Source organism: Eptesicus fuscus, chromosome 21 (genome assembly GCF_027574615.1).
Source record: "Eptesicus fuscus isolate TK198812 chromosome 21, DD_ASM_mEF_20220401, whole genome shotgun sequence".
NCBI classification, from domain to species: domain Eukaryota; kingdom Metazoa; phylum Chordata; class Mammalia; order Chiroptera; family Vespertilionidae; genus Eptesicus; species Eptesicus fuscus.
In genome coordinates, this window is record NC_072493.1 from 27,793,937 (window position 1) to 27,816,222 (window position 22,286).

General features: G+C 43.8%; 1 protein-coding gene and 1 pseudogene across 4 annotated transcripts in view; both read right to left on the reverse strand.

Annotated features, from left to right (window-relative positions):
- Positions 1–22,286, reverse strand: part of CDH13 (cadherin 13) — a 1,044,015-nt gene that overhangs the window by 262,983 nt on the left and 758,746 nt on the right. The window lies entirely within an intron of this gene.
- On the reverse strand, positions 20,777–20,921 carry LOC114230993 (small nucleolar RNA SNORA48; annotated as a pseudogene).

The following is a 22,286-nucleotide window of genomic DNA, read 5'->3' on the forward strand; positions in this document are numbered from 1 at the left end:
CCACCCAGGGAATAACTTACACACTGATGAGGAAGCTGTAAAACTAAATGGCGCACATTTGGTTCACTCTTGTATCCCCCTGATCAGAGCAGAGTTGGGCACATGGTAGGTGCGCAGTAAATAGTAGCTATGGCACGAATGGAGAAGAGATCCAATAGCGCCTGGTTTACTTGGTATGAATATTTTCTCATTTCATTAATTTTTGGGGGATTGTCTTCCCCGCATATTTATTTCAGCCTCGTGGTGGTGTTGCTTTTACAGATTGCAACGCTCTCTTCCTGGAAATGGCCTGGCAGCAGAGAGACCAAAGAGCCTGTTCCCCAAGCCCAGGGACCAGGGGGCACATGCCTCGGGCTGGTCCCCCTGGAACCTCCCCTGGATAATAATGGCACTCATCTGGTGGCGTTGCTGGGGAGATTAAATGGGTTAATGTATGTAACATTCAGCCCAGGGCTCTGTGTTCTGTGAGAACATTGTTATTACACGATGGGAGAGGCCTGGTTCAGAGGCTCCACTTTTAATAAAGACAAGTCTCAGATGAGTGCGAGGTTGCCTTTTCTTAGGGCAATCTTAGGTTGTATAAATAGGAGTAGACTACCAAGTAAAATGGTGGTGATCATCATTTTAACTCAATATTAAGCCTCACCAATATTTCAGGGTTTATTCCCTGCACTGGGAAACTCAGAAATAATTAAAATATTAGCCCCTTCCTGCAAATTGCTAACTTGATCTTGGTTTTTCCCTTAGCCTTGTCCCTTGTTTCTGAAATTCTTTCTGTTAGCTAAGATCAATTCATAAACTTCCACTATAGCCTTGCAAAGGGATGGCTGGGAGGGCTGCCCTCTAACACCCAAAGGGCTGATGTCACAAGCAAGCAGGATGGTGGGATGCTGTGCTGTCGCAGGGCCACCTGCATTTCTTGGCTCCTTGCGCCCTTCCTCCGTGTTCAAAGTTAGCAGCAGGGCATCTTCAAATCTTCATCTTAACCTTTGACCTCTGCTTCCAGCATCCCTTCTCCTCTGACTCTGACCTTCCTGCCTCCCGCCCTCAGGCAGAGGGTTCTGGGGGCAGGAAACTCACTGATAGTTGAATGTTAAATTGAGCGTGTGCAAATGGGTGTGTGTGTGTGTGTGTGTGTGTGATTCTCTACAACCAAAGGCCCAGGAGAGCCACTCAGATCTGAAACGGGACACCGTGTCCTGTAACAGGTGCCTGTTGCAAAGGAGAATCACCTATAGACTGTGGACTGGTAACACATGTATGAAAATGGTAGGAGTCATGATAACACGACACTCCCTAAGCACCTCTTCAGCCCATGCTACCTTAGGGGCTTGGAGATTCCACAGCTTCCGCATCAGTGTGCAACACACCCTTTGCGATTTGCAGGAATCTCATATGTTTCAAATATAAGCTGTGCTTTCACCCATCAGTCCTGTCCCCCATGCAGGAAAGTAAGAAATTCTGCCTGCGTGTTGTAAACATTTGTTTGTTCAACCCCCACTCTATTGGGGCCGACTCTGTGGCAAGCCCTGTGCTAGGCCTGTGGATATCTAGATGAATAAGACAGTCTCCGCCTCTCACCTTGCCACATTCAACTGGGAGAGATAGAGATGCTCAAACACAAAATTGCACTGCAGTGTGACACATTTACGAGATAAAGAACACATTCAAGGTCACTCTGAAAGCATCACGTGGCCACGTGGCGGGGTACTGTGGATCCCACTGGTGTAAGGTGGTTTAGGAATGAATGTCTTTAGCTACTCCCAGCTGAGATTTAGGGCGGGAACAGCTCTAAATTGTTTTTCCCTGCATTACTGACTGTGAAAGTCCTGCTCGGCCCCTGAACATTTCATTGTTCCTTAGCATTTAAGTCTTTAAAACATTTTCTTCCACAGAATAACTTGACCATGTATTGAGCGCAATGAGGCATTAAAGCCTGAAAAACAGCGCCATTGGCTACTTTCAAACTCTCCCTCCCGCTAGGAGAGTGGGCACATTAAAGGTTTTTAAGAGCTGGAGGCTTGGAGGCTCTATTTGCAAGTCAAGTTAAAAGTCCTGAGCACCCATCACGTCAACCACTGCCTTCCATGCTCTTGAACATTCAATTTCTCCTGAATTCAGTCTCAAACACACATCTGCCCCAGACAAGGCCTAGGAAAACTGGAAAGTCCTGCCGCACCAAAGACTCCATTTTAGTAGAGAAACGAAACAACAGCTTGCAGAATCCTACACAGCTCATTTCTCCTAAGCAACTCGTTTAATCACGAGGTGATCAGTCAGTAGCCCACCCCCTTTGGGCAATGAAGAAAGGAATCAGCTAGCAATTAAAAGAGAGATTAAAGCTTATACTGGGGGTCATTTGCAGACAGTGAAATGCCCTGGGGGACAAACAAGTGAAGAGGGAGACAGTAAAAGAAGAAAAGAGAGACTGGAGCAGCAGAATGGCAGCAATCTGTGCGTCTCTAAATGAGCAAGCATCTACTGAGGATTTGCATATGTTGCCCACAGAGTGACCAAATTTCTGTCCCCTCAGGGCTTATAACCCAGGGATGCTCAGGGCTCATGAATTGCATTCGTTTTCTAGGGCTGCTGTAACAAATCAGCACAAACTGGGAAGCTTAAAACCTTAGAAATGTAGCCTCTCACAGCCCTGGAGGCCAGGAGTCGGCAGTCAAGGTGTTGGCAGTGTCACGGCCCCTCTGAGGGCTCCAGGGGAGAATCTGCTCTTGCCTGGCTCTGCTTCTGGAGATGGCTGGCATTCCCTGGCTCTCGGCCCCAACTCTGCTCTGTCTACACATTGCCTCCTTCTCTGCCCATCTGTTATCTCCTCCTGCCTCTCTCTTCTAAAGACCTTTGTGACACTCCCCTCCCCCCATAATCCAGTGTAATCTCAACACAAAATCCTTCGTTTAATCACACTTGCAGAGGTTCTGCTTCCAAATAAAGTTGCATTTACAAGTTCCAGGCATCAGGGTTTGCTGTCTTTGGGTACCCACGGTCCGGCCTAACACATTGACCGCTCGTGATGTGTGGGGAGCTGTGCTACACTCTAGTGCACAGACTTGACCTCATGGAGGTTCTGTTCACATCCCCTCGGGTCCACTGGGGAACAGTGGTGACTGACCCAAGGTCAAATAGCTGGTGGCTGGTGGAATCAGCATTGGAACCCGGCGTCTGACCCAGAGTCTGCGTTGAGCACATGTTCTACAGCCAAGCATGAGGCAGATGGAAGCAGGCAGCAGAAACGGGGTCGGCCAAACGAAAAGCACACGTGTCTATCGCCCAAGGAATGTTTCAGAATCAGTTTCCCAAGAATCAATTCCGAGGTCATGGATTTTGTTCTTGGGGTTAGCTAATGATGGATGTGTTTTCCAGGCTCAATTCCCAAAGACAAGTGAGGAGCCAGCTCCTAAATCCCAAGATTTCCGATCCCGCAGAAACCATGTTATTCAACAGAGCGGCTCAGGAAGACGAACGTGTGACATCCACTCCTGCATAAGCTCTATCATCAGCTCCACTGGATTTGGAGGGAAAGAAATACCTCCATCCCAGAGGACACATGCTTTATATTTTTATAAAAATGCAGACAAGACAAGCTCTCCCCCGCACCCCTTCTTTCCAAACTTTAAAGACAGAAAAATGTGTACAGTATAGCTTTCTCTCTCTCTCTCTCTCTCTCTCTCTCTCTCACTCTCTCTCTCTCTCTCTCTCTCTCTCTCTCTCTCAACCAGAGAACATTTGAGCAGAAAGAGGTTTTGGAGTTAATCCAGTGCAAGGAACTCAGTAAGAATGTTTTCCTTGTATGTCAGCTGATACAAGTTATATTTCCTCTCTGCATTGAGAAGTCAGTTTTATGGAGAATAGTTAGAACCTTGGACCTTGCCCTTCATTCTGTCCTACTTGGATCATGGCTGGAGTTATGGATCACCTTGGGTCCCATGGTATCGGAGGGAAGCAGACACACCAGAGCCTGTCAGGAGGAGAGGGGAGGGCGGGCGGTCTCTATGGCCAGGGTGTTTCTATATAAGGATGAGTTGTAGTATTTGGACCTGTCTTGCCTGAAAGTCTTAAGTCTTCTTTTTAAGACTTAAAGTGAAGAAATGATACTAACCCAGAAAAAAGGAACTAGCCTAACATGATCGGAAGGTGCTCTATTAGCATGTTACCTTCTCATACTTAAATGACTTCATGTTTGAACGGACTCAGTAACTCCATGTGGCTCCCAGTTGACACCAGTGGATGGCTCTTGGGGGACCATGGCAGACATGGACTGTACATGATAGAAAGTCCCACCTGGTGAGACCATCAGCTGGCACTGCTGAGCATGTGCGTAGTTTGAATGACACTTGCTGTACCCGAAGGCAGTCCTGCCTTTGGGGGAGCGTGAACTACCAGATCACCTTTGGGGAACCCCTCAGCTTGCAGCACGTGTGATTCTCACAGGGTACAGAAAACAATGTCAGCGCTATTCATGGTGCCAAAAGGGCATGTAAGTGGGAGAGGAGAGATTTGTTAGATGCTTCCTCAGCTGATAAACCTGGAAATTGTGCTGACTGCCAGAGTGAGGAATAGAAAGGGAGGAGTAAAAGAGGCAACTTTGCTTCCAATCTCATTCACTTATTCCACAGAAAGGCACACAAGGTCACACACAGACCATCAATTCACAGTTAGCTGACTAGGAGGTTTGCTTTGCGTGTTCTGAAGAATTCCCCAATGCTACAGCCGCACATGCACCAAGCATCTCACATTTCCTTTACCTCTGAGTTGCTCTTATCAATTAAAGGCAGCTCCCATTATCATGAATCTCCATTTTAGCCCTTGTGAAAAATCCAATTTTAATAAACCAGCTGAGTGGCTTGTCTGTTATCCACTCTCCTGAAAAGGGTTGATGTCCCTTCTATGTCCATGGGGACAGAATGCTTCAAAAGAACTATTCCAACTCTAAATTCAGATTCAACTACTGTGTATTGATGCCTCCTGCCCCAGGTAGTTCATATATCTTATCTCATTCACCCTCTTACAATTCTGTAAGTTGACCTAGTTTTGTTGGCTTCTACATCCTAATAGCTTTCTGATGCATTCCCTTCTCTCACTGTAATGCTACTAGCTAGTTTTCTCCCTGTTAGAGGAGAATCTTTACATTTCTTCCTACAACTTATCACCACCTGGCATGTTATACATTCATTTGTTTAGCTTGTTGATTAACGATTCCCGCTCCATTCACCAAATGTAATGGGGACTTTGTCTGCTTGGTATCACCAATGCAAATGTTTGTGGAACAAATGACTGAATACCATCCCTACTACATGCGATTTCTAGAATGAGCAGTTAATTGTGTCCCTCCCAGCTTGATATACCTCAATGGCTCTTGCTAGATACAGTAAAAATCCCAGAACCTTGCACAAAGAACCTTCATCACCTGGCTGATGTTTATCTCTTGTTCTTCCCCCCTCACTTGGCCCCTTCCCCATCCTACCACACTGAATGTGGAGGTCATTACTGCTATTGACAAACACTTCCAGTTCTCCTTCTGGCCTGTGGGAGGTCAGCACTCTCCTCCTCTGCTGGACTTAGGTGTCAACCAATGGTTTCTCAGGGTCCACAGGTGTGGCCCTGCACCTTACTTTGGCTTATAAAAGGCAAATGCAAGGAAAGTGTGTCCCCTCTCCTTCTGACAGTCCCGTAACAGGCAGAGGGTAATATGCCACACTCTCTCTCGCTCCACATGGCCACTGCCAATGTTCTAGAGAGTGGCTGCTCTACTCTGTCAGCCTGAATTTCAGAGAGACCATGACAAGGAGAAGAGTCCCTAACCAGCCCCTGTTGGACATTATCATGAGAAGAAATAAACCATTTTTTGGTGAGCCACTGAATTTTCGGGGTTGTTTGCTAAACAATATAAACTAGCTCATCTGGGCTGGTGCACTGAACTTGAACTTCCCCCAACCTGCCATGCTAGGTCATATCTGGGCCATGGCATGTGCTGTTCATTCAGGCATGGAGTCTCACACTGTCCTCTCTATCTCATGCCGATCCTGCTTCATTTTGGTAATTTTTGCCCATCTTTTAGGACACTTTGGGGGAGTCATCCCCCAACCTCCTTCTGAGGAGGATTAAATAGTCCTTCTCTTTGAGCCCACTTCTCTCCATGGTTGTCCTTGCCCTGGTCTTCTGCTCATTGGGTTGCAATTGTCTATTTACAGGTCAGTCTCAGCTACTAGATTGTAGCTTGAGAGAAGGGCATATCATCTCCACGGACATTTTCCTAAAGGCCAGGAGACTACCAAGTATCTGGGATATAGATATTATATCAACTTTTATTGGATGAATTGATGAGTGAATGAATGAATGAATAGTATTAGAAGTGTTCTTATTCACAATTTTTAGGGGTTTTGGGAAAGGGATAACATACCAGGTGCTTTCTATTCCTCAGTTAATCCTCTCTACCCTCTGCAATAGGGATCCTCATTCTTGTTTAAACAGAAGAAACTGAGACTCAGAAAAACATAGTAATGGTTTTGAGGTCATAATAGCCAAACAGGAGACAGGAGAAGATTCACAGCCAGGTCTTCAGATTCCTAAGCCCAAATTCTTTTCCTGGTCCAGAGCTGGAGATTGGGTCCCAGCAGCCCCTTCCTAGGGGCCAAGTCAGCAGCACACACGGCGGTTTCCCCTGCAGGGCGGTCGATGCTGCTTGAAGGAACTGCAGGCCAGGCGTGGAAGTACCCTCGGCTATCTGCCCGGTGTGCTTCACGTCCCCCCTCGGTCTCTGTTAAACCAAAATGCCTTCCTATTTTCCCTGTGACTTCACTTTGGCTGTTTTCACAGACTCATGGAAGCCATGGCATGGAAGGGACATCAGGGCACTGAGTCTACCTCCCGGCACAACAGACTGTAGGAAGAGTGAGTCATCCAGTCTCTGTTTAAACACACTCTGCACCCACACTCACACCTTACCAGGCAGCCCACTGCTTCGCCTAGCTTCTTGAATATGGTGAGAGCATGTGCACACTGAGCTATAACCAGGCTTCTGGAAAATTCTAGTTCGGCTCTGCCTCTTTCACACCCCTGTGATGCACTGAAACATACATGCGGATGTATCTTTCATTACTAGTCACCATCCTCTAATCTCCTTGTAATTTGTCAACTTCCTACTCAAAACAGGTACTGGGAGCAAACTGTGCAAGACGTGGCCTGGCCGGTGCTGTGTGTTGGAGGAGGATTACTCTTCCTAAAGCAGAAATTCGTCCCAGGGGAAGGTGTGACGCGAAAGGTTTCTTTGGAGTTTGTGGTCAAGTTAGACCCCAACATTGTTTTCACATGGATGGCTGTGTAGCATAGGGGATCTCACCCTGATTCAGTGAGCTGGCTTTTAAGAATCTCAAGGTGAAGACTTTACATTCATCTCTGTGACATGAAATCATCAGTTCGTGGTTGCAGTGTGTCCCTGCCTGTTAGGACGTTTGAGTCCATCATCTGACATATTAGCGATCCCTCATCTACTCTGGATGAGCCATCATTTTGAGGTTATTGATATAAATGTCAGATGAGATCAGATTAGTGTCTAATAAATGTCATCTAGCTCCTATTTCTCTTTTCATTTTTTAAGCTGTGAATTTTCATACTTACACAGGAATATATGTACACCTCTGTGCACATATACATGCGTATACACACATGTACACAAGCACACATACACATACAGGTATAAGAAATAATGCAATCACAGTTCTAGCCACCCCAGCTTAGGAAATGCCCCGTGCATTGCCTCTGTGGCCCCTGCATGTTCCCTCTCAGTCTCATCCCCATTCCTTCCCTCCACGGAAAATGGTTATTGGGAATTTTGTGTCTCATAATCCATTGTTTTGCTTCATAGTTTTACTCCTTATCTGTGTCTAAAAATATTGTGGGTTTTTTTGTGTGTGTGATTTTGACTTCTTTACAAATGGAATCATACTGAATGTATTTTTCTGCAAATTGTGTTTTTCACGGGACAGAATGTTCCGGAGACCTGCTGTCAGGGCTGCAGAGCCGTCTGTCAGACGACTGCACTGTCATCTAGAATCAGCGATGCTTTGGTTAGTGAGCACATAGGATGCTCCCAATTTTTGCTACTGCTAGACATGCTGCTAGGAGCATCCTTGTCCAGGAGTCCAGGTGCACATATGAAAGTGCCTTGCAGGTACAGGCCTGGGAATACATTACACACCTTCACCTTTAGCAGACAATGACAAACTGTTCTTCAACGTTGTTGTTACAATTGACACTCCCAGCAGCACTGAATGAGAGTCCCTGATTTTGCACATTACTGCCCATACTTGGTATTTCTGTACTTAATATTTACCAATCAGGTAGATATAAAATTATATCTAAGTGTGGTTGTTATACAAATTTCACTGATGGCCAATGAGTCTAAATACAATTTTTAAAAAGATGTTTTTACTGATATTAGAAATAAAGGAAGGGAAAGAGAGAGGGGGGAGAGTGGGGAGAGAGAGAGAGAGAGAGAGAGAGAGAGAGAGAGAGAGAGAGAGAGGAAACACCCATCAGCTTCCCATATGCACTCTGACCAGGGTCTGAACCTGCAACCTGGGCACATACCCTGACCAGGAATCGAGTCGGTGATCCTTTAGTGCATGGCATGATGCTCAACCCACTGAGTCACACTGTCCAGAGCATGTTCTCTCTTTTTTATTGCTTAGATTTCATAGGAGAACTAGTTATGAATTAGGCTGGCGTCTATATATCATATGCTTTAGACATTTCTCTTTTCTTTCAGTTGAGTAACACTATTGAACACTATGTGGTCATAATCCATTTTACAATAATTCATTCTATACTTTTTTCTAGACTCAAGGGAAGTTCATGGATATGTAGTTTCTAGACCCTTCCTTTTACCTCTTTTTGTACCTCATTTGCTCATCTCTCTTCCTGTGATGGTGAGAACCTTAAGACAGGCTTTGCCTTTAGCATTTCCATGAAACCATCATAATTTCCACAAGCTCCTGCCACTTTTTCCTTAGAAAAGCGGTCACAAATCTACGAACCTGTCAGCATTTTCCTATGGCTCTGGTAGGCATAGTGAAACCAAATTGGAAAGTTTAATTAGTTAGCTTGCTTCAAGATAAAAATGCAAATACAAAAGTTTTCAGTTTCACCTGTTTATGAGCCAAAGGCAAAATTAATTAAAGTCAATGGAGAAAAGTAAATAAACATTTTGAAATAAAGGAAATAAACATTCTGAAGCAAGAGGTTAAGGCTCATGAAACATGAGAGAGTCAATTATTTATAGTCATGTGTTTCTGCCCGATAACTTAATCACATGTCCTCTGTGCTCTCTCTCCTTGGAATGCATGCTAAGAAGAAGGGCCTTAGAGCTCTTTAAGGAATGACAGGTGATCAAGATGGGCTTCTTACCAATGTCATTGCTACCGATGCTAACAAAATACTTTTGGACAAAATGGCAGTGGATTTTTTTTCATTATGGTAAGTTTTTCCCCTCATTTTATAAAACTGTAAAATGAGAGTTCAGTACATAACTTGGCTGTATTTATAAGACAAAAAAATTTGCTATTGTGCAGTTGGCCATTTTGCTATTTAAATTAGACTAGCCAGAGAGCAAAACCTAAGCATTTACGTTGGAATTGACAGTAGAGATGTCAAATAGAAAGAAAAACACCATGAAAAAGGTCATTTCATAGCCTGTAAATAGACACTGCTTTTGCATGAGAGCAATTCCATTTCTTGAGACCATCCAGGGCAGTCTGGCAGCTATTTTCTGATATCCACAATCCTGGTATGATACGGAGAAGTCCTCAACTTGGGTTGGGTCAGGGGAAGAGATCACAGGTGCTAGAGTTGAGGATCAGGGACTGAAGAGCATAAACAGGCATCCACTACTGGGAATTTACCTAATAGGACCCCAAGTACCAGTGTGTCCATAGTCCCTGAAGAAGGCTGATGCCGGCTGGCTCAGGTTTGCAAAACAATAGGAAGAAAGAAACCCGAGAATGGGAAATGGCTAAATAAATTACCACATTATATAGCTGTTAAAAAAGAGAGAGAAAATCTGCATTGTCACAGAAACATGCCCAAATTTTTTGGGTTGGGCAGAAAGGAGTTTTAAGATACACTTCATTCTATAACTCCATGTTTTTATAAAAATCAAATGAAAACAAAGTGAAGCCCTATTTGTAGATATGTATGTATTGGCAAGAAAAGGAAAATATCCTTAGGAAAATACACAGAAATTGTTAATGGCAAAGTGTTGGGGTGGGATTAGAGGAGGTTTCCCTTCTGGGATAATTTCAACGTAGTCATTTCTGTGCTTTGAGTTATTACCACAAGCATGAGTTAATTAAGCCATTTAAAAGACTGAAATAAAAAAGTAATTAGTGGGTAAATAAACAGATCAGCAAAGTGAGAGGCCAAAGAACCAGGTGTGAAAAGTCAGAGGAGAAGCAGATCTGGGTCAGTCAGTCCAGGCCCCAGGCCCAGGGGAGCAGAGGTGGCAGAGACAGGCATGCAGGCAGCCCTGGGCTTCAGGGAGCTCTCAGTTGGGCAGGGCTGGGAAGCAGCATGCACCCGTGGGGGGCAGAGGTGGTGGGGAGTTGCAACCTCTGATGGGGTGGGAGACCAGAGCAGTCCCCACTCTGCTCCTTAAGAGATCAGAGCAGTCCCCACTCTGCCCTGACCTTCTCTGTTTCTGCCAGAGGCCAGGCCAGCCTCACCACATATACCTAATGAGGATTGTCAGACCTGCTACCTGCAGAGAAGTAAAATCCCCTGGGGCAAACTTAAAAGCACAAATTAAGGGGCATTTCCTGTCAAATCAAAATGTTGGGAAAAGATAGCAGCATTTATACTTGAAGACATTTCTCCCAGGCATTTTGAATGTGGAAGGTTACTGGCTTAGCCTGGCCTGCTAACTTCCTCTCCTCCAGCCTCAAGCTCTTCACTCATCCTCCACCCCCCCACCCCCCCCCCAAAAAAAAAGCTGAGTCCACCTCATGTACTTTAATGTCATCCTTGTTGAGAATGACAGACATTGACAATGATGAGGTGATCCCACGGATGAGGAGGAGGAGGAGAGGATGATGACAGCTGTCATTTATTGAGGCTCTATGTGCCCGGCATGGGGCTGAGTGACAGATACATGCTTTCCCTAATTGAAGGGCAGAGGAGGTAGGGCAGCTCAGGGAGAATAAGTACCATGTCCAGGCCATGCAATGAGTGATGGCAGAGCCAGGATGCGAACCCAGGTCCATGCGACTTCAAAACCCATCACTGCCCACTCCACCTTGCTGCCCTCCATGGCAATAAATGCTAATATTAACAGGAGTGGTGACAATAATAGCTAATATTTATTCAGCACTTAGTGAAGAGGCTGGCCAATGTGCGAAGAGTTTCAGGTGCATAATTTGATTTAATCTCTGACAACCCTATGGTGTTAGTGCTATTAACATCCCCATTTAACAGAGGAGGAGGAGGCCGGGAAGTTAACCACAGCTTTCTAGGCCACACAGCTAGTAGGTGGCAGAGGGAGGGTTATGCCAGGCGCTGTGGCTCACCCTCATCCCCATCCTCACCTATGCGATGAAGCCCAGCGGCAAAATCAGGCCCTGCTAGACCCTTGTGATTTGCTGGCTCAGTTTCCCTGTCTCCCACATGGGTATTTGGATACATCCAGTTACTAGCTGCTCCCTAAGCATGCCCTGCCCTGGACTTCTTCATAAATTATTCGCAGTGTCTGAATATCTCTCCTCTCATAGCCCACTTCCTAAATGCTTGAAAGTGACTCAAGCATCTACCCTTCTTTGAAGCCACCTCTGAACTCTCAAAAAGGTGAACCCCGATCCACGCAGCCACAGTTTCCGGAACATTCTACTATCACAGTGTCAATCATGTCTCACTGTAATCGAGCTCTTAGGCGGTTCCCCAAGGTCAGGGGCCACGTGGATTGGTTTCTGTGTCCCAGTACCTGACACAGGGCCCCACTGCTCTCAGCCGATCCTCGGCCCTAGTACATCTGGTATAAACTTTCCAGACCCTGGAACTACCACATCCTGACTGGTGGTTTCTGAAGAGCAGGGAGGTGTCTGCCCTGTTGGCTGCCTTGTGGTCAGCAGGCCCCGGGCCCTGGCACGTACTCGGCTCCTCATCAGCGCTGGGTGGATGAAAGAATGCAGCATTCCCACCTCTGAACAAGCAGGCTCAGCTGCTGGAACAGAGACCAGAGAGGCCCAGAACAACTGCCACCTTCCTGCAATAGAGGGCTGAGCCCCTCGGGGGATTCTGACTCTTTGCCCTGCTGTGTTTGTGAGGTGGTACATGCCTCTTCTTCAACGCCGTCTCAGAAATTAACTGGATGCACTAGCCCGTCACTTCCCCAGAGCTTTGAAAGGTGAAATTCAATTAGGGATTTGTTTCCAGCTAGCACAGGAAAGAAAGGGAGACTGTCCATGGGAAGCAGCGCTGCTGACAGAAAGGGATGCTACCCTGGGCCTGCATTTTGAGTGACAAAGGACAACTAATTAAAAAGCAATAGCAACCTGTTCTCCTAAAGTCACGGACATAAAGGATTCGGAGGAGGACACACTGCAAAGCCTGAGGCTCTCAGTGATCCCGGGATTTGCTGATACCAGAAGGCATCTGGGGGAAATGCAGCTGGAAGCAGCCAAAGGCAAACACAGGATCCACCTGTATCAATGGCCGGAGCTCCCAAGTGGGAATACACAGGAGCAGATATTTAGAGAAAAAGAGAAAGTGCAGAAGGTGGTGACCTAGAATCCAAGTCCTTGGGGAGGGAAGGTGACAGGGACACCCTGCATTGTTGTCTGTGAACAGGCAAACAGAAGAGAAATGGGGGACAGGAGGGCATCTCCCTGGCCCAGACCCCCAAGTGGATCCGTGTTCACACCAGGCTCCGTGCATGTTAGATGCTCTGAAATGTTTGTCTCTGATTGGCTGTCTACCTGCCATCCATCGGGGCAGGTATGGGGGGTGTTTACACTGAATCACCAGGATCACGCCACTTTCCTCTTCCCACCCCACGTGGGCTGGGTTGTACTGAGCACTGATTAAGAATTGAGCTCTAAAGTCAGAGACACCTGGGTTCATGTCCAAGCGCATAAACTATTGGGTCTGTCTACCTTGAGTTAACTCTGAAACTTCTCTGAGCATCAGTTTTCACATTGGAAAACAGGATAATAATGGCTCCTGTCTCATAGGTTACCTCTGGAAATTAAATAAGCTAAGCAAAGACATCACCATGTGCCTGCTCCACAGAAAGCACTCAGTGAGTCTTAGCTGCTGCTACTGCTCTTCTTGTCATTTGATTTGAAAAAATGCATCAGACATTTTAAGAAAAGCAGTTAAAGCCACAATTTGTAGAGCAAGGAAAACAGAGATTCTCCTTACAGATGTCTATGTGTCTGTCATGTGTAAGGCCCCGGGGTGGAGAGCAGGGGAACTTTGAAAATGGATCCTCCACATGATGCTACAGGCAGAGCTAATGGTAAAGCCAGTTTTGGAAAACAGGTGTCATGCATCACAAAAGTGCTGCTAATTCCCTGTCCCTTTCACCCTGCTTCCAATCATTTATCCTGATGAATTTCAGAAATGAAAGGGGAGACAAGTAGGATATCCTTTAGATCAATGGTTCTCAACCTTTCTAATGCCATGACCCACAGGTTGAGAACCGCTAGCAGGGTCGCCTAAGACCATCGGAAAACACAGATATTTACATTACGATTCATAACAGTAGCAAAATTACAGTTATGAAGTAGCAACGAAAATAGTTTTATAGTTGGGGGTCACCACAACATGAGGAACTGTATTAAAGGGTTGCAGCATTAGGAAGGTTGAGAACCACCGCTTTAGATGTTCATTGCACAATTATGTGTGGCAACTGAAAATAGAAAACCTCTAAATTCGGGGGTTTTCCAAATGAATTACTGGAACTACCATGACAAAGGGAGCTAAAAGGACACAGAACAGATATGTGGACACTCTGCATTGCTGTGTGTAATGATAGCAAATTATAAATAGCCTCACTGCCATTCAGAAAGGCCTGAGGAAGAACGCCGGATACAGCCAGTCTATAGAATATTATGCAGCAGGAAAAAAAGAATGAGGAAGATCTAAATGCAATGACAGGGAAGATCATTGAGACATATTAAGGAGCAGGGGGAGCAAGTAAAAAGCAGTATGTCCTGTATAATCCCAAGTATGTAATTTATGTCTATTTTGTTTATAAATAGAGGCAAACATGTCTGAAAGGACAGAAATTGAGGTAATGCAGGCATTCTTTCTGACCTGGATCTGGAATTAGGTGTTAGGCATTACTAATGAGAACTTAGCTTTTATTACTATAGTTTGAGAGTATTTACATGAAGATGATTATGTTTTACTTTAGCTATTAAAAAAAAGAATTAATATAAAATATTCGGATTCTACATATGCCTTTTTAAAAAGTAGGGTTTTTTATCCAGCTAAATAAGACTGAAAATCAATGGCCTAGATGTTCAACCACAGGAAAGCAGCCAAATAAATTAGATTTAGATACTTGATAGAACATTATGTAGTCATTAAAGGTTATAATTATAATGACTGAACAGCTATCTGGGACAATCTTGTGATATATTAGGTAAAAAAAGTAAAATATAAAATGATGTCTTATAGAATGCAGGTGGACACAACAGACATACAAATAGCAGTGTCAGAGGGGAACAATTATGGCTGACACCTAATATTAACATTGAAAAGGTATTTCTTAAAATTAAAAAGTGTTAGTTCAATTGCTGCTTTAATTTCTGACTTACTTGGGAATGTGTATCATGCATACAAAACCAAGCTTCCTTTGAGCCAGTCTCTCAGACACACACAACCTATGCCCAGGAATGCATGCAGTTTACAGGCGTCTTCTGGTTAACCATTTCTAAAAGCAGATGATTCTCACCCTTGATGAACCCTTGAATATGTTCTGCATGCTTGCAGCTGCCAGTTGGGGCTTCTTTTGGAGAATCTTCAGTGTTTCACAAAGTGCATAGATTGAATCCTTTTTTTTTTTTTTTTTTACCACGGCCAGCTACAATGGCATCCCTCAGAGGCCACAGTAAAGTTGCAAAGATAAAGGTGAACAGCTCTCTGTGAGCTAGATGCTCAGAAGGCACCCGCATACACCCCCTTCCCGGGAGCTGGAAGCACGTGCAGTGTGGTGCCATTCTGAACTGGACCATACGTTTGGTTTCAATCATTACAAACGCAGTGCCTTTATCAGGCAAATATAGATCCCATGCGGAGAGGGCAACTTTGGGAAGATATGAACCGCAGGTCTGACAGATACATAATGGACAAAGGGTTTCCTTTCAAAAGCACTTGGGAACGTAGCGGAGAACATCCCTCCTGTCCATTCACAATGCTCCCTCATATGCGGAAGGCTCTGGAGACCCACCAGTAAACAGGTGCACATACCAGAAACGGGTCCAATTTCACAGCCTTGACTTCTTCATGTTGCATGACACCCCTCAACATTGTGATAATTATAATTAAAGCAACTATAGTTTTTTTAAGTGCCTATATTGTCAGGCTTTAAGCTAAGTGCTTTTCACATATTATCTCTTTTTATAATCCTGTGTGGAATATAATGCTATTCCCATTTAAAAAAATTTTTTTGATGAGGAAACTGAAGCTTAAAAATGAAGTGTGTAGTGGAGTTGGATTTCTCACCCATAGATGGCAGCCCTATGTATGTCTCAATCTGGTCTCAATCTGGTGAAATGCTGCTGTTCCCGGGGCCACGTGAGGGGAAATGGACTTAAACTAACACTTAATGTGAGGGCACGTTTTCCCTCTCCAAAACCCAAGTCTGACAGCACCTCATCCTGGAGGCTTCTCTAAGCATCCCTGACAAATAAATTGTCTCCCCCACGGAACTACTTTTATTGTTCCTCAACTCACGGCACTGTAGATATATTTTATTTTTTTATTTTTATTTTTAAAATATATTTTTTATTGATTCAGAGAGGGAGAGGGAGATATAGAAACATCAATGATGAGAGAGAATCATTGACTGGCTGCCTTCTGCACGCCCCCTACTGGGGATCAAGCCCCAAATCTGGGCATGTGCCCTTGACCAGAATCAAACCTGGGACCCTTCAGTCTACAGTCTGACACTCTATTCACTGAGCCAGATCAGCTAGTGATATAGATATACTGTAGATGTTTATTTTTTTATATTTAACTTCAAGCTTATTTAAATACCTTGTTCAGCTTTGGGGGAACCCAAGAAATCTGGTTATTATACAGTATATTGTTACTTAAAAGAATTGCTGGGCAGGATATAAATGGCTGCCCAGAATAAGGAGCAATAACACTACCAACAAAATCAAACAAACACAAAGCTAACCAAGTAAGTGGGGTGCTTCATGGAACAAAAATTATAAATGCTTTCATCCTTAGACAACTAAATCCCTTTATAAGGTTCTTATTGCCAGAGTAGACAACGTCTATATTTGTCTCCATTTTCACAGCCTAGCGTAGAGCTTGGCACTGAGTAGATAGTCAATAAACACTTGCTGAACAAATGAGTGAATCGATGAAACCATCTTATATAGAAATAAGGGTTTTGAAACTGATTATGAGTAGCTAAGTCATATGCACAATAAAAGAAGCACAACCTCGCCTGGTTTATTGGCATACCACCCACGGTCACAGGATTGATTATAAACATTAATTTTTAAGAAAACAGTTCAAATAAATGTTCTTGCTCTAGACTGAAGTAATCATATTTTTGGAACCTTGAACTGGAACGTGTCTCCTGTCGTTTATGGGGCCGTGGGGGAGGGCATGTGATATCAGGACTAGCTGGGTGGCTGAGCTTCAATTTGCCACAAACAGGGAATCAGAGATATCAGTCCTGACACTCATGGATCCACAGGGATGAGCCAAGATTGACAGAAGTGCGAACTCCTGAGCTGGGTCCAATTCACACACATGCCAGAAGCACTGAAAGGATCCCTTTTCAAAAGAACTTCAGACATAAAAATGTCAAGTTTGAAAATAAAAATTAGGGGGAGGGAAATCTAAATGAAAAAACAAATGATTCTCCTCTGTGCTAGAAGCAGGGGATACCTTGGGGTACATGTTTCCTAAAAGGGGGGCCTGAAACCAATAGCATCAGCATCACCTGGGAGCTGGTTGCAGACTCTCGGGCCCACCCAGCCCTATGGTGTCAATAACTCGGGCGTGGGCTCAGCATCTGGGTTGTAAAAAGCCCTCCTGGTGATGCTCATGCACATACAAGCTTGAGAACCACTGTCTTAAGTCATAAGCTCTGTTTAGAAAATTTAATATAGAACTTGATTTTCAAAACTTTTTCTTCAATTAAGAAAGATATAGCTATACTTGACTTATATATTTATATATACTTATATATTCCTATAAAATATACAAAGCATTTTTACTGAATTGGATACTATCCTTTGCATGGATCCTCACTCGGATCCTACTGGGTAGAAAACTGCCCCTCTACCATTTCACAAATGAGCAAATGAAGGCTCAGAGAGGTTAAGTCTCATGATGCTAATCTAACCCCATGCTAATCTAACCCCATGTAATTCTGACTCATAGGGCATGCTCTATGCCATTCACATCTCAGTCTTTGAAGAACAGAGCTCAAATGGCCAGGAGAACACTCAGGGTTGTGGCTCTTGCAGGTGGGTTTTGGACATCACGCCACTTCCCTGCAGGAGCCACCAGGAAATGTCCACCCCATGGCAGACCATCAATCACAGAGGGCTGTATTCACATCTGCCTTCCCCAGGTGGCTCCCTGCTTGGACAGAGCTGGGGTGATATTTATCTCTGCATCCCACATGATGAGCAGCAAGAGGGGAACCACCCATCTCTATTCCACTTAAGAAGACCAATTCAGGCATTGCATGTTCTTTCTATAAGAGGTCCTCTCACAATAAAATATAACTCTCATCACATCACCCATTGAATGCTTCACGTTGCTCACAGTAACTCATTAACTCTTTTAAACAACCATGTGACGTCAGTACTAGCAGTCATGTCCCCATTTGACAGATAAGGAAACCAAGGAACAGAGGGGATAAATGACTTTTGCAAGATCATGCAGGGAGTGAGCTGCAGAAGAGGGACCTGAGCCCATCCATTCTGCTCCAGAGCCTGGCTGCCAACCAGTTGTAGCCAACACCATGTCTAGAGGGAGGATGATATGAGAATTGGATACTGAACCAAAGGACTTTGAAAGAACAAGTGGTAGAAGTGAAACACCAAAGATTTAAAATAGAGGCTTGTAGTGACTAAAGGAGAGAGTTAATTTCTGTGTTTTTTTAAAAAAATGAAAATTCTTAGGACTTATTCTCTTAACAACATTCCTGTACATCATACAGCAGTGTTAACTATAGTCATCATGTTGTACATTACATCCCAAGTACTTTTTTAACTTACTAGTGGCCTGATGCATGAAATTCGTGCACGGAGGGGGAGGTTCCCTCAGCCCAGCCTGCACCCTCTCCAATTGGGGATCCCTGTGGATAAGGCCTAAACTGGCAGTCAGACATCCCTCTCGCAATCTGGGACCACTGGCTCCTAACCGCTCACCTGCCTGCCTGCCTGCCTGATCACCCCTAACTGCCTCTGCCTGCCTGCCTGATTGCCCCTAACCCCTCTGCCTGCCTATCTGATCGCCCCTAACCTCTCTGCCTGCCTGCCTGATTGCCTCTAACTGCCTCTGCCTGCCTGCCAGATAGCCCCTAACTGCCCTCCCCTGCCGGCCTGATCTTGCCCCTAACTGCTCTCCCCTGCTGGCCTGATCGCCCTGAACTGCCTCTGCCTGCCTGATTGCCTCTAACTGTCCTCCCCTGCCAGCCTGGTTGCCCCCAACTGCTCTCCCCTGCTGGCCTGATCGCCCCTAACTGCTTTTGCCTGCCTAATCACCCCTAACTGCCTTCCCCTGCTGGTCTGATCTTGCCCCCAACTGCCCTCCCCTGCCAGCCAATTTGGTTCTAATTGGTCGGTTTCTATGCCAGTCAGTGTCAAAAGCTCCACCTCCTAGGCAGCCATTGGCTCCTAACAGTTCACCCAGATTTGGTTCTGATTGGTTGGTTTCTATGCCAGTCAGCGTCTCTGGGCCTATCTCTGGGCCTGATCAGAGAGGCAGGGCTGATCAGCAGCCCCTGTGGAGGCCTGGAGAGAAACAGAGGTGCAGCTGGCTGGCGAAGCATGGAGAGAAAGAGAGAGGCAACAGCTGATCAACAGCTGCCACGGAAGCTTCGGATCAGTCCCTGCCTCTCTCTCTGGGCCTCTCTCTAGGCCTGATCCACAGCCCCCTCGGCACTCAGTGCTGGGTCGCCACGGCAACTGACTGCAGGACTGACTTCCAGTGTTTGGTCAAGCCTTGGTCAGTCATTACGAACCCTGGGTTTTTATATATTAGGATAACAAAAAATTTGTACCTCTGACCACCTTTCTCCAATTCCCCTCCCTCTCCCCTCCACCTTTGGTAACCACAAGTCTGATCTCTTTTTCTATGCACTCCCCCTCCCCTCAATTCCACATATAAGTGGGATCATACAGTATTTGTCTTTTTCTGCCGGGCTTATTTCATTTAGCATAATGCCTTCAAGGTCCAAAGTCCATCCCTATTGTTGCAAGCACCAGGATTTCATCATTCTTTATGGATGAATAATATTCCATTGTGTGTGAGTTTATGTATGTGTATTTACAACTTCCTTATCCATTCATCCATCAATAGATACTTAGGTTGTTTCCATGTCTTGTCTTTTGTGAATAATGCTGGTATGAACACGAAGGTATCAATACTTTTTCAAGTTAGTATTTTGTGTCCTTTGGATATATTCCTAGAAGAGAAATTGCTGAACTATATGGTAGTTTTATTTTTAGGGTTTTTTTTTTTTTGAGGATCCTCCATATTGTTTTCCATTATGGCTCTGCCAATTTAAAACACCACCAACAGTGTGCAAGGGTTCCCTTTTCTCCACATTCATAGGAGCACTTGTATTTCTTGTCTTCTTGATAATAGTAACTCCAACAGGTATGAGGTGATATCTCATTGTGGCTTAATTTGCATTGTCCTAATGACTAGGGATATGGAGCATGTGCCTGTTGGCCTCTTTGGAAAAATGTTTATTCAGGTCCTTTGCCCGTTTTTAAATTAGGTTATTTGTTGTTTTTTTTTGCTACTGAGTTACATTATTTCTTTATATATTTTGAATATTAACCCCTTACCAGATATATGGTTTACAAATATTTTCTCCCATTCCACTTTTCTCTCTGTTGTTTCCTTTGCTGTGTGAAGTTTTCAGTTTGATGTGATCCCCATTATTTATTTGTTACTTTGTTGCTGATGCTTTAGGTGTCACATCCAAAATATCATCACCAGGACTCATGTGAGGGGGTTTTATTCCTATGTTTTTTTCTAGGAGTTTTATGGTTTCAGGACTTACATTTAAGCCTTTAATCCATTTGGAGATAATTTTTTTGTGAGTGGTGTAAGATAGGGGTCCAATTTCATTCTTTTTCATGTGAATACCCAGTTACTCCCAAATTGCATATCAAAGAGATTGTCCTTCCTCCATTGAGTATTCTTGGATCCCTTGTTAAATATTAGTTGACCACATATGCTTGGGTTTATTTCTGGACCAGCAACTCTGTTCTGTTGTTCTGTCTGTTTTTATGCCAATACCATACTGGGTTTTTTTTTGTGTGTGTGTGTGTGTGTGTGTGTTTTATGTGCCTCAGGCATGAAACAGCTCTGGCCACCGACACAGGCATCAAGCTAGGATGAACTAAGGACTGTACATCTGCTTTGCCCCTGATTGATATAAGAGCAACACCACCAATCAGGTGTCTCCTTGACCATTGCCAGGGGGTAATACCATACTGTTTTGATGATGATAGCTCTATAGTATAGCTTGAAATCAGGAAGTGTGATGGCTCCTGCTTTGTTTTTTTCTCAGAATTTCTTTGGCTATTTTGGTTCCACATAAATTTGAGAAGTGGGTTTTTTCTCCTTCTGTAAAAAATTCCATTGGAATCTTGATAGGAATCACATTGAATCTATGGCTTTTTAAACAATATTAATTATTTCAATCCATGAATACAGGACACCTCTCCATTTACTTGTGTCTTCCTTCAATTTTTTTCATCAATGCCTTATAGTTTTCAGAGTAGAGATCCTTCACTTCTTTGCTTAAATTTATTGCTATTTTATTGTTTTTGATGCTACAGTAAATGGGGTTGATTTATTTCTTCTTCAGAAAATCTGTAGTTATGGTATAAAAACATTACTGATTTTTATATGTTAATTTTGCCGTCTGCAATTTTTTATATTTAACAGTATTTTTTTTTGGTTGAGTTTTTAGGGTTTTATGTATATAAAATCATGTAATCTGCAGATAGAAACAATATTTCTTCATCCTTTCCAATTCTGATTCCTTTTACTTATTTTTCTTACTAGCTCAGACTTCCATTACAATGTTGAATAGGAGTGGTGAGAGTGGGCACCCTTGTCTTGTTCCTGATATTAGAGGAAAAGCTTTCAAACTTTCACCATTGAGTATAATGTTAGCCGTGGGCTTGTCATATGTGGCCTTTGTTCCTTCTATGCCTAATTTGGTAAGAGTTTTTTTTTTTTTTTTTAAATCATGAGTAGATGTTGAATTTTGTCAAATGCTTTTCTGCATCTATTGAGATAATCAGATGATTCTTTTTTCCCATTCTATTACTGTGATGCATCACATTGATTTGTGATGAATGAATGAACCATCCTTGAATCTGAGGGATAAATCCCACTTGATCGTGGTGAATGATCCTTTAAATGGATTGCTGAATTCGGTTTGCTAATATTTGAGAATTTGTGCATCTTTATTCACTAGAGATTTTGGCTTTCTTTTCTAGTAGTATCCTTCCTGGTTTTGGTATCAGAATAATGCTGGCCTCTTAAAATAAGTTTGGGAGTGTTCCCTCCTCTTCAATTTTTTTTATAAGAGTCTGAGGAAGATGGATATTAATTCTCCTTTAAGTGTTTGGTAAAATTTACCAGTGAAGCTATCTGGTCTTGGCCTTTTCTTTATTGGGTGATTTCTTTTTGTTTACTGATTCAATCTCTTTACTAGTAATTAGTCCATGAAGATTTTCTATTTCTTACCAAGTCAGTCTTGGTAAATTATATGTTTCTAGAAATTTCTCCATTTTCTTTTAGACTGTACTTTGTTGACGTATAGTCAATCACCGTTG